Genomic DNA, 18,600 nt, shown 5'->3' on the forward strand with positions numbered 1-18,600 from the left:
GTATAAGGCTATGCGTTATACACAGGAAGGTGTTCGGGATGCCGACTTGTATAGAGAGACTAATACTCTTCAAAAGTGAAAGGATTATTAGCTACAAATTTAGTCACATACTCTTAAAAAGTGAATATATAATTTGCATTGGTATAAATTAAAATTAAAAATACAATTAAAACAGATAACCAGAAACCAATAAAAGTTGAATTATATATAGAGAATAAAGAAGTTTATTACTTGTTTAATTCTAATTGTATTATACTAGGTTGGAACCCAATGTATTATACCGGTTGCATAAATAGGATTCTATATAATAAATAATAAAAAATATATTTTTTTTGAACAGCAAATAACAAAAAATATATATCTTTTAAAAAAATTGTATATTGCACGTGTTTGATAAAATATAATGTCATATGTTAACACAAATAGTCATCAAGATTTATCTTTTAAAAAATAAACATTGATATATCATTTACTTATTATAAGAATTTACTTTGTTTTTTTATTTTACATAAATGTAATTCTATGTAATAAATAATAAAAAAGATATATCTTTAAAAAAAACTAGTATATTGCACGTGTTGAATAAAATATACTGTTATATGTTAACACAGTCGTCAAGATTTATCTTTTAGAAATGAAATTTGACGTACTATTACTTAATATAACATTTTATTATAACATTTTACTTTTTTTTATTTATTATTATGTTAAAAACACATTTATTACATGGGGTTGAATCCCGGTTTTATGATACATTCAAATTATGAGATACAAATATTTTATTTAGTTTTATGCACCTTCATGCTTATTTGTTTATTTCATTTATAAAACACTCGTCTTAAATTTGTATTCAAGAGAGTTACGGTACAAAAATGTGGAGATCGATCCCTATGTTTTTATATATTTAATCATTTTTATGAATTATACCGTAGAATCGAGAATTAAATTCTCTTTGAATAGAGTATAGAATTGTTATATTTAAAAATTGTATTCTTTCTACATGTTGATACAATGTGCGATATATGATGGGTTTAAACCAATTATAATAGTACGTCTACTATTATAGCTATGCGTCTAAAAACACTTACAACTTGATGGAAGCATATATCCGGATCTAGAATAATTATTTAATTCTTGTAAAAAACAATAATACGATTATTAAGTATATATGAAACGGGAACCTTTGACATCTGTGCTTGTGATATCATTGTACAAACTCTAAACAATACAATATTAATAAAACAGTGTGTTTTGATCCTAATGTTTGTCATTTATGTTTGATTTTATGCACATGTTGATTTTTGATCGATTTTGAACTCTATATCGCTTTCTGGGGAGTTATACGCAAATTGATGCGTAAACACGATCAATTTAACGCGACAAACATTCCGGAACAACAACATAAACTTAACATACCTTAAATAACCTTTGCATAACTTAGAAATAAGTTTTAAAGGCTTTGGTATGTCAAAAACAAGTTTATTCGCTCTTAGGGACTATTTGAGTCAACTTGCAAAAGTCTACCTTTTCGTAAGGCAACGTATAGTCCGGAACTTGATCATAAGTTAAACATACCATATATAACCTAAACATGGCTTAGAAATAAGCTTTGATGGGTTCGGTGTGTGAAAACATGCTTATATGATCTTACAAGGGCTAAAAGTGTCAAAAACGACGTAAGTTTGCATTTTCGCGCATATCTTACGTTCTGACCACATCTAGACATCCAAAATTTTTGTACACACTAAAATATTTTTATTTTAGTGATCGGCATGCAAAAATACCACTCGTCGCTTAATTTGGTTCGTTTTCGCGTCCGTTTGAGTTTTGTCGTAATTTAGCGAACAACGCGACCGTACAACCAAACGAGCCGACATCCGAGAGTTTTCTGAGCACATTTTGAGTCCTTTAAACTTTATTGACCTTGTAGAGCCTTGAAAATGGCTTAACGGGTGTCAAAAGTGCCTAAAATGGACTCGAACCTAGTGCAGGGACCTAAACTGTAATTTATGAATCTTGTGCTGAACTGGGGAACCCACACGGGCCACGTAAGCCCAGCTTACATACTTACGCGGGCCGCCTGAACAGCCCAGCGACCAGAAAGTTTGTTTTTGTTGCTGTTTGATAATTCAGGGGCTGTTTATGCAAATTCTTTGTGTGGTAACCAAGTTATCCCTTCTCCAAGGCTTTGAACCTGCATCCAACAAGTGTATGGTTGAGATTTCTTGCTTCATAACCACACAAACACTTGTCTTGATCTTGTAAACTCACCACAACTATAAATAGCATGCCAAACTTCCTCATTCACTTGCTCATTCCTCTCTTCTCTTCTCTACATCTGCTTTGGAGAGCTTCCTAATCTGATTGGAGGTTTATTCTTAGTAGAAAAGATAGCAAGGACCCTTAGTGAGCATTCTTTCATTCTTTTATTACTTACTAGTTTAAAAAGTCAAATAGTGTTTGACTTTCAGTTTAACCAGTCAATGGTCAACGCAAAGTTCGGTTGAACTTTGCAATGTGATTGTAATCACGTTGGTTATAATCCTTAGTGATTATACCTACTGATTACCACGTTAACTAGGTGTAGTGACGAGTCAAAGTTTCGGTCAAAATGCGGTTTAGCATGCATTTTGCCTCGGAACTACTTTTAGGTATCAAAACACTTTGTTTTGATACCAAATCAGTAGGTTAAACATGTTTTGACATGTTTAACTCGTCATTGTTAGTTTAGTGCTTGTTTAGGGTCGTAAGTTTAGCGGCCTAGACAACCGCTTAGACTTTCGAACCCGACCCGTTTGGTCGATCTTTAGGATCCGACCAAGCTTAGTTAGTGATCATAGTTGCATAGGGAATAACCACTGAGGTTATACCTTATGATCACATAGGATTGGTTAGTCATTTGCTAGTTAGCTTGTATGCCCATAGGAAATGACCAAAACACCCTTTTGAAGCATAAATCTGAATTTTACCTATGTGAACATATTTTTGACATATAATCTGATTTAGTAACATGTTTAGGGATAATTGGGCATGTAAGACTTGGCATAGCACATAGATAACCATCTGAACATAGTTTTACGCAAACGACGCATTCTAGTAGCTTATGTTACCATAATGGGTCGAAACGGGTCAAAAGCACTTAGTTAGTCTTTCCAATCAGAATTTAGGGCCTATTAAATCATACCATATGAGTTCCAATACTCATTTGATTTATAGAACCTCATTCTATCCTATCTCCCGATTTAGGATCCGTTATTAACATAGTTACCTAGGTGCCGGTTGATTCATGATCCTTGGAGCCTTATTTTGGTCTTATTCTCAAGACTATTAGGCAATCCCAAGTGAGTACATAGTTCCCCTCTTTTACTGTTTTCAAATACTTTGGGGTGATACACATGTACATACGTGTTACTTTCATGCATTTCATGCTTTTATGACATAAACATGCTAGTTTCACCTAGTACACTTATAGTACATGCTTTCAATTGTGTTTTGCTATGTATGTCAAGCATGCTAGCGCATTGATTTATTACACATTTGTTGCATATGTTTACTTAGCATATGTACACATTGTTTTACATGACATTTATGCTATGTATGTTTACTAAGCATGCTAGCACATTGTTTTACATGAACATTTCTACTAGGCATGTTTACTTAGCATCCCTAGTACATGATTTTCATAGCATGCTTACATTGGTTATGACATTTGGTGTGTTTAATCGGGACAATAATACATTCATTAACATTAGCTACGCCGCTCGGACTTATGTAATGGTACCATAGGAATTGACAACTCCCGTTTCCGACTTCCTAGGTTTGTTTGGAAGTTGGGAATGACAGAATCCGACTACATAATTTAGATAAACCTTTAATTCGTTTAAGGGTTTGTCGCCACAGTCGCAAGGCTTGAATGTATGCGATTAACATTACTGTATAAATGTTTGTAATCATAAAGCATTGTTTTTCTGCAAAACATAACATTTGAATTAAACTTAGGTTTATTCAAGAACATTGTTTTGTACATTTTCTATGGGGTTGAGTAGCTTCTAGTTATTCACTATACATGACATTTGTTACACCTTGACATCATCACATAGTTTAAGTAGATGATTTCCTACTTGCAATGCATTTCATTGGTTATACATGATACATGTTACATATGACATTGAACATGGTTTATACATAAACATTTTTGACATTAAACATGACATCTTGGGTGGTTATTGATAAGTGATTTATGTAACGGGGCTATGTGTTATATGATAAAAGCATGGTGGATACGCCGCTGGTACTTCCTATATATAAGTGCTTTTATTGTATTATGCATTGTTGCGTTATCTAAACCACTTGGGCAAGACATGGAACATTTTATACAAGAACATGACATTGTTTTACAAAGTACACATTTTATACAAATTCCTTTTCACTTGGTTATTCATTTAACCATGCATTGTTCTTTCATTATCATTTGATTTTCATATCGATTTTCACATGGTTTTACAAAGGAAAACAATTTTACAAGGTTCGTGACTACATTTTTGTTAAACACTTCTTTCAAATCCAAGTCATGAATCTGCATAAACAAAACCTATGTATCTCACAGGCATTTTTATGCTGACGTACCTATTTTTACATGTGTTTCAGGTGCTAATGCATGATGATGTTTGTGCTACACTTAGGCGGACTCGGGCCTTAGTGACTTAAAAGACAATTATTATGTTATTTTAGTTGAACTCAAAAACAATGTAAAACTTTAATTAATAATACATAACTTTATTTACCATGGTTGTCGAAACAATAATTCTGTCGCAATCACTCCCCGGCGTTTCCTCCGCGGTTTTTGGTTGTTTTGCAGCGGCCGGGGTGTGACAGAACCTTTGATTCCTAATTTACCATAATTTCAATCACAGAACTTCAAAGTATATATATCTACTCATAATAAAAACAAACGTTTGTGTTTATCTAAATTTTTGTTTAGAATTATTTATAGAAAAACAAATATTTATTCTTATCTATTTTTTGTTTAAAATTATTATTACTAATTTTTTTGTTTAAAATTATTATTATGATTATTATTATCATTATTATTTAATATGGTCAATATAAAAACAAACGTTTATCCCCATCTAACTATTTATTCTTATCTAATATTTTGTTTAAAATTATTGTTATTTAATATGAGAGATAAATAGGAAAATAAGGTAAGAAAACACGAGAAAATGACACGTGTCCAAAAAAGATTTCATTTATTAGTATATTATATTATATTATATTATATTATATTATATTATATTATATTATATTATATTATATTATATTATATTATATTATATTATATTATATTATATTATATTATATTATATTATATTATATTATATTATATTACATTACATTACATTACATTACATTACATTACATTACATTACATTACATTACATTACATTACATTACATTACATTACATTACATTACATTACATTACATTACATTACATGATATCATATCATATCATATCATATCATATCATATCATATCATATCATATCATATCATATCATATCATATCATATCATATCATATCATATCATATCATATCATATCATATCATATCATATCATATCAAAACACAAGTTATGTGCTATAGTAAAGTTTTCTAGCTTTTGATTAACTACTGAAGTAAATAGTGTGAGTATGTAACTAGTCCATGTAAGTTATAACTTAACTCCTTATAAGCTTACACCTATACCTTTTTATACTTACCTTTTACACTTTTCAAGATTTTATTTTGTATTTTTTTTCTTTTATCTAACCAATTAGATTTTGCTACATGTCTCACTCATAACTTTGTTTTTCTTTTTGTTTTTGGCTTGTTGTAAAATATGATGTTTTATAAAACTCCGAATATACCATTCCAATGTGTTTATTTTATCTACATTTCAATAAAAGTTTAATTATGAAGTTATGTGTGGTAATGTACAAGTTATCGAAACATAAACATGCAAATCATTAATGCTTAAAGTAACAAATTTCTTAAAATAAAAAGGGTTTAGAAAGTATAGAGAGATAAGAGAGTGTATTGATAAAAGAAATTGACCTTTAAAACGATATAGTACAATTTATCCGTCATTTTAAGAGCATTATTTCTTTTTTAATATATCCAAAAAATGTTTTGTCTTTTAATATTCAGAAAAAAAAATTTTGTTGTGCATAAGTGATAGTCGTTACGATGCGTTTGTGTATTCGTGTTTTGATATTTGGTTTCATTGCTAATTACCCGTGCAAGCCCGCGGGGAACATTACTATTCAATAACAAAAACAAGAAAGGAACATATACCAATACCCATTATAAGATTTTAGTTCGTAATCTATAAATCAAATTATCGGAAATTGGTACCGTTATTTGTTTTAATAGTTTTGATAAGTGTAAAACACGTTTCGGTATCCTTTTGGGCACATAACGACTTTATTTTTTTGGATTTTTTTCTTTCGGTAATTGGTTGCTATACCGAGCATCGGTAGTGAATCGAATCAATACCAACCGAATTCCCGCTACGAAGCGCGGGGAACCCTACGAGTTATATATTAAGGAAGAACTTCTTAGCTACAGTAACCTTTTGTCCTTTTGTGCAATTTTCTTAAAGTATCAATCGCACCCTTATGCATATAGGTAACGAAACGAACCGAACCGAATCGACACTAATGGAACGTCGATACCAACATCAGTATTAATTTTTATTGTTTTCGATCAATATTAAATATCCTTTTGGTCATATAACGAATTTGTTTTGTTTACCTTTCGGTTGTTATAGTGAGTACTGCCGGTAATGTAGCGAATCGATTGGTACCGACCAAATTCCTGTCGTATAGATTTACAATTTTTCAGAGCTTTTTTTTTATTATTACTATAATTAGTTTTAAGTATGTTTTATTTTTCTCTTACAACTGTTAACATAAAATGTTTTATGAAATTACGAGTATGTCATCATGACGTGTCTATTTTTCTCTGGGTATCAATATAATTTTTTGAGACCACGTTGTGAGTAGTAATTACGAGTAATCAAACTACATTATTAACGTTATTTTACCATTATGTCTACGTTTTCATTTTAAATTTGTTAAAAGTTAGGCCGACTCCTGAGCGGAACGCAATCAAGATATCAAAATACGTGTCTACATTGATTTTCGGTTTGGAATCTTCCCTATTATGGGTTTGTATTGCTTGACTTAAATCTTAACGGTATTAATTTTCTAAAACTTCGGTCATCTTTAAATAATTTACTAGTATTTTTTGAGGTTGCACATTGCGGCGAAACCAAGCAAATGATAATGTAAAATAAACGCGATTTGAAAATAAAGCATGTTGTTTATAAAGTCAAACAATTAGAACGGTTTGGTTTATCATTGTACCGTTTTATGATACCAAACAAATACTTTATTTTGAGTACAACTTCGTCTTTAACAAAGCTTATAACGGAATGTCGAGGGAAAAAATCAAGTACAACTACGTACTTAAGTTTTTAGAAAAAAACCGTAAATTATTAAAGAAGTAACAAATTAATTGATAAATTAATATATGTTCTAAAAAAGGAAAAAATTATTAAAAATGGAAAAGGAAATATATGGTTCTAAAAAAATTAAAAATATGTTATTAAAATTAAATATAATAATAAAAAATTATACTACGTTAAATAAAAAACAAAAAAAAAACTATATGTTCTTTTTAAAAATAAAGTTACTATTCATTTTCCTTCATAAACTATATATATTTATATGTATATATATATATATATATAATATAATGTGATTGAGAAATTACGCTAGCTTACAAAATTGATTTCAACAGTAGGTATAAAATTAAATTTATCTAGCATTTTCAGACTATTGCAAAAGAATTGTAGAATACAAAGAAAAAGAAGTAGAAAATATTTTACATCTAAAAATAATTTTACATATAACAAAGTTTAAAGAACGATTCGGTTTAACACGTCGCAATGTGCGCAGGGTTAAATCCTAGTTTACAAACTCTACGTTAGTGTCCACCATGAGATTCAAGCTAGCCATCGACCTTTTGGAGATGTGCATCATTAGGCTAGGCCCTCTAGTTATTATTCATTTTATTAGACAATAAAAATATATCTCTAAGGTTGTAAAATGACGAAAATGAATATTTGTCAAAACCAAATTGATATTTGGGTAGTTTTATCAAAATAAATAAATTAACTACAATAATAATAAATCCAATTTTATAAATAATCTAATAATAGTTAAATCATAGGTTACTTATAATTCTACGTTATTGTCTATTGTGAGATTCAAACCCTCGACCTTATGGGAATGTGCACCGTTAGGTTAGACCCTCTAGTTATTATTCATTTTATTAGACAATAAAAATATATGTTTCAAACAAAATATATCTCTAAATTTAATTTGTAAAACGACGAAAATGAATATTTGTAAAAAAAATTGTGTAATTTTCCCAAAATATATACATTAAATACAATAATAATAGTTTCAATTTTGTAAGTAATCCTATAACAGGTAAATTCTAGTTTACTCATAATTCTATGTTATTGTCTATCTTGAGTGTCAAACCCTCGACCTTTTGAGGATGTGCACCGTTAGGCTAGGGCCTCTAGTTTTTTTTTTCATTTTATTAGACAATAAAATTATATCTTTAAAGTTGTAGAATGACGAAAATGAATATTTCTCAAAACCAAATTGATATTTGTGTAGTTTTACCAAAATAAATATATTCATTACAATATTAATAGTTTCAATGCGGTATTTAATAAAGAAAGAGAAAAGAAAGTGAATAATATTGTGATGTGGCAAAAAAAGGGGGAATTGACTTGTAATAATCACAACTACACGTCATTGGCAATTGTCAGTCTCACTTTTGAATATTCCCGATGCCACCTTTCACATATTTTTCCTCCACCGGTCCTCATTTAAAAAAACTTAACGGAGTTAAGTTTTTTTTCGAATTACAAACTGATGTATTAGGGCTTTTGATCAGAACGAGGATACGAGTCTATTGATATAAAACTTACCTTGAAACGGTGCTCCAAACGACTTGATTTTTGTTAATTGGAAGTTTAAACAACTGAATTGAAGCGCTGTCTTTATCTCTTGGAGCATAATTTCAAGGTAAGTTTTACATCATTCGACTTGTATCCTCGTTCTGATCAAAAGCCCTAAACGTCAGCTTGTAATTCAGAAAAAAAACTTAATTTCGTTAAGTTTTTTTAACTGAGGACCGGTGAAGGAAAAATAAGTGAAAGGTGGGACTGGCATGGGGAATATTCAAAGGTGGGACTGACAATGGCCAATGACATCTATTTGGGATTATTACAGGTCAATTCCCCCAAAAAAATTACAATAAAATAAATTTTGTATTGTATTGTATTGTATTGTATTGTATTGATGATAATCTTAAAATAACAAAAGTCCTCAGGAGCTATAGTGTGGTGGTAAAGTGTTTTTCATTTGTAGAAAAGCCACACGGTTCAAATAGTGCATGATGCATATATAGAATGAGGAAGTTAGGAGTTATTTGGCAACCTCTGAGTGATTTTATAAAGAGGCAACCTCTGAATCAGTTGTGTTTGTTTCACTAGAAGGACATCTTTGAATCAGATAGTAAGCCTCTTATCCATTAAGTTTCAAAATGATACTAATGAAAATTGTACCCCTTTTATCCCTTCACCTATGTTCATAACCCTCACCCGACCACTCAGAGCATTCACAAGGTAACCTCCATTTTTATGTGAGTGTAACCGCAAAAGTTTCCAAACAGCCCCTTAGTTTACCACTGAAAAAAAACTTAAAAACTTAAGTTTCCAAACAGCCCCTTAGTATATGTTGAATTTAATTATGAAGTAAGTAATTGAAAGGGCCTATGTTACAAATATACAACTAATACTATTAATTTGTGAACAAGAGACTCAATTTGTAATCCACATATACATATATACACACACATATATGTGTGTATATACTTTTAGGATCAACTCTTAAATATGCCACACTAGCAGTAGATCTTGTCATGGTTCCATGACTGTTACATATAAAAGATGACTCCTTTGATGTTTATGTTGTAAACATACGTGCATAGGATCTCATATTATCTTATTTAGAAGAACTTCACTTGTGACAGGAGCACGCGTGTGTCAAGATAATCACATTGTTAAATTGTTAACTTTTCATACTTTTTATTTATAAAAATAGATACATACTATGCATCTGCGTGACGTATGCCCTTGAGAGATTGGTGTGTAGTATTATATTATGTATGATATATATGTAAAAATACGCGTGTGAGGATCTCAAATTATCTTATTTTTGAAGAACTTCACTTTTAATAGGAGGGTGTGTGTCAAGATTATCACATTTTTAAACTTATGAACTTTTATACTTTAAACTTTATTATATAAAAATAGCTAGATACTATGCATATGCGTGACATATGCCTTTTAGTGATCGGGTATGCAGTAGTATAGTATAGTAAGATATTTATGTAAATATATGTGTGTGATGATCGCACATTATCTTATTTTTAGAAGAATTTACTTGTAACAAGAGGGTGTGTGTCAAGATAATCACATTGTTAAAATTATGAACTTTCGTACTTTCAATATTATTTATATAAGAAAAGATAGATACTATGCATCTGCGTGCGTATGCCCTTTAGTGATCGCGTATGCAATATTATAGTATGTATTATATTTATGTAAACATATGTGTGTAATGCTCGCACATTATCTTATTTTAGAAGAACTTCACTTGTAACAAGAGTGCGTGTGTCAAGATAATCACACATTTGAATTTATAAACATTCATGTTTCTATTTATATAAAAATAGCTAAATACTATGCATCCGTGTGACATAAGCCCTTTAGATATAAATTAGATATAAGATTTCATATGAGATTGTTCAAAATTAATAGTTACTCATTATTATTGAAGAAATTCTGGAAATTATTTTGCAAATTTTGTGCAGATTTTTTCTGATTTGCAAAAAGAAAAATTGTGATATAAGATTTCATTTGATGTGAGATATCTCAAAATTTAGTGTTACACGCTGTTTGGTAATTTATCTGCTTATAGATATAAATGAAGTATCTTTTTGATGTGATTTGGAGTAATTCGAGGATTTATTGTTGCAGTTGTGAATAATCTGTAATGTTTTGCTGTTTTAAGAACCGGATCTGGTGTTTATTTGTAGGACTAGCTTCCTCTATTCAGTATATGCTGAATTTAATTATGAAGTAAGTAATTGAAGGGGCCTATGTTACAAATATAAAACTGATACTATTAATTTGTGAACAAGAGACTCAACTTGCGATCCACATATACATATATATACACACACACATATATGTGCGTATATACTTTTAGGATCAACTCTTAAATATGCCACACTAGCGGTAGATCTTGTCATGGTAGCTTCTTCCATGACGGTTACATATAAGAGATGACTCCTTTGATGTTTATATTGAAAACATACGCGCATAGAATCTTATATTATCTTATTTAGAAGAACTTCACTTGTGACAGGAGCACGCGTGTGTCAAGATAATCACACTATTAAATTTATATCTTTTCATACTTTTTTATAAAAATAGCCACATACTATGCATCTGTGTGACGTATGCCCTTGAGAGATTGGTGTGTAATATTATATTATGTATGATATATATGTAAAAATACACGTGTGAGGATCTCAAATTATCTTATTTTTGAAGAACTTCACTTTTAATAGGAGGGTGTGTGTCAAGATTATCACATTTTTAAACTTATGAACTTTTATACTTTAAACTTTATTATATAAAAATAGCTAGATACCATGCATATGCGTGACACAAGCCTTTTAGTGATCGGGTATGCAATAGTATAGTATAGTATGATATTTATGTAAATATATGTGTGTGATGGTCGCACATTATCTTATTTTTAGAGGAACTTTACTTGTAAAAGTAGGGTGTGTCTCAAGATAATCACATTGTAAAAATTTTGAACTTTCGTACTTTCAATTATTTATATAAGAATAGCTAGATACTATGCATCTGCGTGACGTATGCCCTTTAGTGATCGCGTATGCAATATTATAGTATGTATGATATTTATGTAAACATATGTGTGTAATGATCACACATTATCTTATTTTAGAAAAAATTCACTTGTAACAAGTGTGCGTGTGTCAAGATAATCACACGTTGAAATATATAAACCTTCATGTTTCTACTTATATAAAAGTAGCTAAATACTATGCATCCGTGTGACATAAGCCCTTTAGTGTTGGATCATGTGGACACCGTCAAAAGAACAGATGATTGGAAAGCCAAAATGATCTACAACAACTGATCAACAATAAATAGCGCTTAGAAGATCTGCTCCCCTTAATGACAAGGCATCAATATCTACTAACCCAAAAGTCTGCTAAAGCTAAAGTCTGCCAAAGAGAAACATCTGATGAGACAAAGTCTGCTGATACAAAGTTCTGCCCAAGTGAACCTCTGCTGGAAGACAAAGTCTGTTGAACCAAAGGTCTGATCATCCATTGCTGATGAAGACAAAGTATGAAGAAGCTAAAGGTCTGCTATGGCTCAACAGAGGTTAAAGCTCAATAGATGATTACTCAATAGATGCTGCTGCTCAACAGAGTTTCAATGTAACAGTGCTTAGGCTATTAGCACATGTTAGAGGTTCTTAGGTTGTTAGATGTCACTGTTTAGGTGACGTCAGCTTAGATTCCTCATATGTTTGATTTGTATAATAAATAGAACAGTGCATGTATTGTTCTATTCATCACTTTCCTTCTTGACATTTTGTACGAACAAATTAGACTGATTAGGCTGAGGGGGAGTTTGTAATTCTCATGCACGTAAACATTGTAATTTCAATTTTTATGTAAAAGCATGATGATGAAAGCAAATCTTCCATTGTTGTGAATGAAAAGTTTCTATTCCGGAGCATATTTCCTTATTTGTTTTATCTTCTTCCATTGTTTCATCTTAACTATTCACAACAATTCAAACTCAGATCCTAACATTTAGTGATTGGTATGTAATATCATATTATGTAAATATACGTGTGTGAGGATCTGTAGGAGCATGACGTAATCCCTTTAGAAATCGGTTATATAATATTACATTACACATTATATGAAGTATCATGTGGATGAATCAATATCCCGATTTATTAATATACTCTAGATTCCAATCTTTCTTACTATATATGATATTAGTACCTGCCAACATAACCATATAACCAAATTATTTCAAATATTTTTTATAGCAATGGTTGGTGAGATCGTGCGAGAGACAGAGTAGGGACTGTAATTGGGGACTTTTTTGGAACAATTTGTTCCATTACCAAAACCTTATGTACGCCTATTTGGAGCTGCAGCAAATGCAGTAGGCCGTCCATTTGTAAATATAGTTGACCTAAGTGCTAGTGACTATAACTACGTGGTTCTAATCGAGTTGCCTCAAGCTCAGTTTTCTTACAGTAAGTCTCTTTTTGTCTAAATATAAATCAAAGGTTACCATCATGATTAAGTGACATAAGAGTTAAGTTAACCTGAAACATTGTTTGTCCAAGTATTTTGAATAAAAACATTGTTTGTCTAAGTATTTTGAATAAAAAACATTATCTACTTTTTTCAATAAAATGATTTAGCGGGTTTTATGGATTAGAAAGGTATAATGTATGTGTAGGTCACCCGACTATTTAATAAGTTGCATTAAGAAAATATGCAACGGAGATTTTATAGGTCACACTAGTATCAATTTGGTTTCATTATACAAGTCCGACAAAAGACTTATTAGGAAATTTATAAAGAGATATAATGCCTCAGAATCTACTAAAAAGAATCATTTTAAATGCTTCTCCAAAAGTATTTGAGTAAATTACAACGGCATTTTTTGTCATTCCCAAAAATTTGTTTACATTAATCAACATGAACGGAAGTAAACTGATACGCCGCTGGTCTTTAAATTTGTTTTGATATTCATGGCTTTAGCGCAACGCAATCCTTTAAATATATGGTTGGCCTATGCATATATACATTATCTCATCAAAAAACACTTTAAGGGTGACTTTCTAGTGTTAAAATAACAATCTGACCCGTTACAGAAAAAAGTAACCCAAATCGACTCATTAAAAAAAACTACTTCGGGTTACTTTCCACTAGTTAAGTATACCAATTTGACCCGTTAGATATAAAACATAACAAAAGAAAAACTCACTCATAAGTAAATGTGTCAAAGTTGTGAAATTTTTTGGCGCTACTAACAAAAAACTATATATCCAAAAGTGTACAACCATCTTACTAAAACTCTTTTATGATTGCATCAGATGTAGTAAAGTGGAGTGTGAATCACAACAATGAGGTGACAATTGAAGGCCTGATAACTCCTGCTTGAATACTTGTAGATAAACCACTGAGAGAAAATAGAAGAAAAACCGGGTTCAACTATGCCCAACTGAACCATGGGCCATTTCCTTGGACTTCCCTGGCCCTGTGGCTTGGTGGACCACATTAGTCACCTTTACTACAGACAACTTTATGGAAATCTCAGTGATAAAATACCCGGAGGCTGGAACTTCAGCCACAACTACTGGTTTAGTGGCTTAAGCGACCTTGGTTGATCCTGAACCTATTCCGAGTCCAGGTCCAGAAAAGAAGATGGTGAAACCGCGCTTAGCCAGTCTGAAATTACGGAGATGGTGGATGGATGGCTCGAGTAGTTTCATGGCTTTGATGAAGTGAGGTAATGATGAATAATTTCCATCTAGACATAGGTATGTTATAAGTTATCGGTCAGAACTCTTTTTCAGATTTTTAGTATGAGTCGAACGTTGTGTCAGTCTTTGAATTGTCGCATTTTAAGTATGTTATCGCACCAAAAAGGTTGCGATCAACTCGACCGCTACCGGATCATGTCACAACATAAAGTTAGAACTTTATATATGTGGGTCGGTCTATGTGTATCAAAGTATTAAAGAAGTATCAAATTATTTGATAAATTAATATATGTCCTAAACAAGAAAAAAATAATTATTAAAAAATGGTAAAGGAAATGTATGGTTTTAGAAAAGGAAAAAAATTAAAATTATGTTATTAAAAGTAAATATAATAATAAAATATTATAATATATTAAATAAAAAACAAAAAAAAAAAACTATACATATTGTGATTGAGAAATTATGTCTGCTTACAATATATTAAATAAAAAAAAAATAATATATATATATATATATATATATTATTTTAATTATAAAATTACTATTCATCGTCTTTCATAAACTCTATATATATATATATATATATATATATATATATATATATATATATATATATATATATAACGTGATTGAGAAATTACGCCTGCTTACAAAATCTATGTCAACAATAGATATAGAATTAAATTTATCTAGCATTTACAGACTATTGAAAAAGAATTGTAGAATACGTAGAAAAAAATGAAACTTTAGAAAACATTTTCATTGTTGATTTATCATATGAGTCATTGATGTTTCAACAAAGTTTATACTCAATTTGTTGCAACTTTTTAACCATCTTTATAATTCTGCATCTAACAAAGTTTATAGAATGATTTGGTTAAACACGTCGCAACGTGTGCAGGGTTAAATCCTAGTTTACTTATAACTCTACGTCATTGTTCACCGTGAGATTCAAGCCCTCGACCTTTTGGGGATGTGCATCGTTAGGCTAGGCCCTCAAGTTATTATTCGGACAATAAAATTATATCTCTAAAGTTGTAAAGACGAAAATGAATATCTGCCAAAAACAAATTGATATTTGGGTAGTTTACCAAAATAAATACATTAATTATAATAATAATAAATCCAATTTTATATATAATCTTATAATAGTTAAATCCTAGTTTACTTATAATTCTACGTGATTGTCAATTGTGAGATTCAAACCCTCGACCTTCCTTCCTTCTGGGAACCTGCACCGTTAGGTTAGACCCTCTAGTTAATATTCATTTTATTAGACAATAAAAATATATCTTTCAAATAAAATATATCTCTAAATTTGTAAAACGACGAAAATGAATCTTTGTAAAAAACAAATTGATATTTGTGTAGTTTTCCCAAAATGTATACATTAATTACAATAATAATAGTTTCAATTTTGTAAGTAATCCTACAATAGATAAATTCTAGTTTACTTATAATTCTATGTTATTTTCTACCTTGAGATTCAAACCCTCGACCTTTTGAGGATCTACACCATTAGGCTAGGGCCTCTAGTTTTTTTCATTTTATTAGACAATAAAATTATATATTTAAAGTTGTAGAATGATGAAAATAAATATTTGCCAAAACCAAATTGATATTTGTGTAGTTTTACCAAAATAAATACATTAATTACGATAATAACAGTTTCAATTTTATAAATAATCTGAAAACAAAATACTATAAACGTTAAAACAAATGACTTAACTTTAAATTTTTGAAAAAAAAACTTTCAAAAACTTAAAAAAAAAACTTTAAATTTTGAATCTTAGCGAATTCAATGCACCTGAGATGTATTTGTGACATGAATCAGAAGAGAGAGAGAGAGGAAATAGAAGTTAGAAAAATCTTTGATTAAGTGCATTTATATCTAGAGAGAGAATAAGTTTTAGGTAATGAGTTATTAAATAAAGAAAGAGAAAAGAAAGTGAATAATGTTATAATGTGGCAAAAAAAATATTTTCAAAAAAATAAATTTTGCATTGTATTGTATTGTATTGATGATAATCTTAAAATAATTAAATCCCCAGAAGTTATAGTTTGGTGGTAATGTGTTTTTCATTTGTAGAAGAGGGACATGGTTCAAATAGTGCAAGATGCATATATAGAATGAGGAAGTTAGGAGTTGTTTGGCAACCTATCAGTGATTTTATAAAAAGGCTGTCTCTGAATCAGTTGTGTTTGTTTCACTAGAAGGACATCTTTGAATCAGATAGTAAGCCCCTTATCCATTAAGTTTTAAAATGATGCTAATGAAAATTGTACCCCTTTTATCCCTTCACCTATGTTCATAACCCTCACCCGACCACTCAGAGCATTCACAATGTAACCTCCATTTTTATGTATGTGTAACCGCAAAAGTTTCCAAACAGCTCCTTAGTTTACCATTGAAAAAAAAACTTAAATTAATAAAGGTAAGGTCTTATTTAGCAAATATAAAAAACTTCAAGGGTATAATCTGACCAAACTCCCTCAAGTGGTTTCAAACATTTAATTCAATATTGAAAAATTGAACCAATTGTGATCGGTCTTCAATGTTTCCTGCAAGAAGACAAAGATCATAACATAAAAAATGGGTCTCACCGCTCTCAAATTCCGGTAAACTTTATACCACAAGCGGAAAACAACGGTGCATGGCGGTGAACCCTGCAATGTGGAAGTCATGCAACGCTATCATACCTCACACATTGTACATCACCTATAAAGTTCTAACAAATTTCATCTGTTACACACATCATTTTGCTCAATAGGTGATTTCGAATCTGTACCAGAGTCTGCCAGTCATAATCATCGGTAACTTATCAACTTCATTTTTGTGTAAATTGTAATTGATTAGATTTTAGTACAAACTTGATATGAGATTTAAACATTAGATATAAAATTTCATATGAGATTGTTCAAAATTAATTGTTACTCTTTATAATTGAAGAAATTCTGGAAATTATTTTGAAAATTTTGTGCAGATTTTTTCCGATTTGCAAAACAAAATATTAAGATTTCATTTGATGTGAGATATCTCAAAATTTAGTGTTACACGTTGTTTGGTAATTTATCTGCTTATAGATATAAATGCAGTATCATTTTGATGTGATTTGGAGTAATTTGAGCATTTATTGTTGCAATTATGAATAATATGTAATGTTTTGCTGTTTTAAGAACCGATCTGGTGTTTATTTGTAGGACTAGCTTCCTCTATTCAGTACATGTTGAATTTAATTATGAAGTAAGTAATTGAATGGGCCTATGTTACAAATATACAACTGATACTATTAATTTGTGAACAAGAGACTGAATTTGTAATCCACATATACATATATACACACACACATATATGTGCGTATATGTGACACTCGAGGTTTTTCCGAACGATCACCTTGTAATATTTTGTGTGTATATAAATATTATTAAATGGAAACGTGATTTTTGCATGACATGTGATGTATGTATGTATTATATGTATATATGAGAGCCGAAACCACGACCCGAGACCATGACTCGCAACCGGGCGGTTGCGAGTGGGTCACTCGGTTGCGAGTGGGCCTTTGGGCCGTAACCGGTTTGGGTCGAAACCCCCAAGCCCAACCCGAAACACCCTATGAATATATATCCCACCTCCTCCTCATTTCCTTCATTTGTTACACCAAACAAACACACACCTCTTCTATTTTCTCTCAACTAAAAACCCCAAGCCAACAACATCCAAACTCTTCCAAACTTTCGGTTCAAGCTCAAGGATCTCGGACAAGGAAACTCGGTCAAGACCAATTCGGACACTCCATCTTCTCGGTTCTCTTTTCTTTGTTTTCGGCTCCTCCTTTCATAACCGGTTA

This window comes from Helianthus annuus, chromosome 16, assembly GCF_002127325.2.
Source record: "Helianthus annuus cultivar XRQ/B chromosome 16, HanXRQr2.0-SUNRISE, whole genome shotgun sequence".
Classification (NCBI taxonomy): domain Eukaryota; kingdom Viridiplantae; phylum Streptophyta; class Magnoliopsida; order Asterales; family Asteraceae; genus Helianthus; species Helianthus annuus.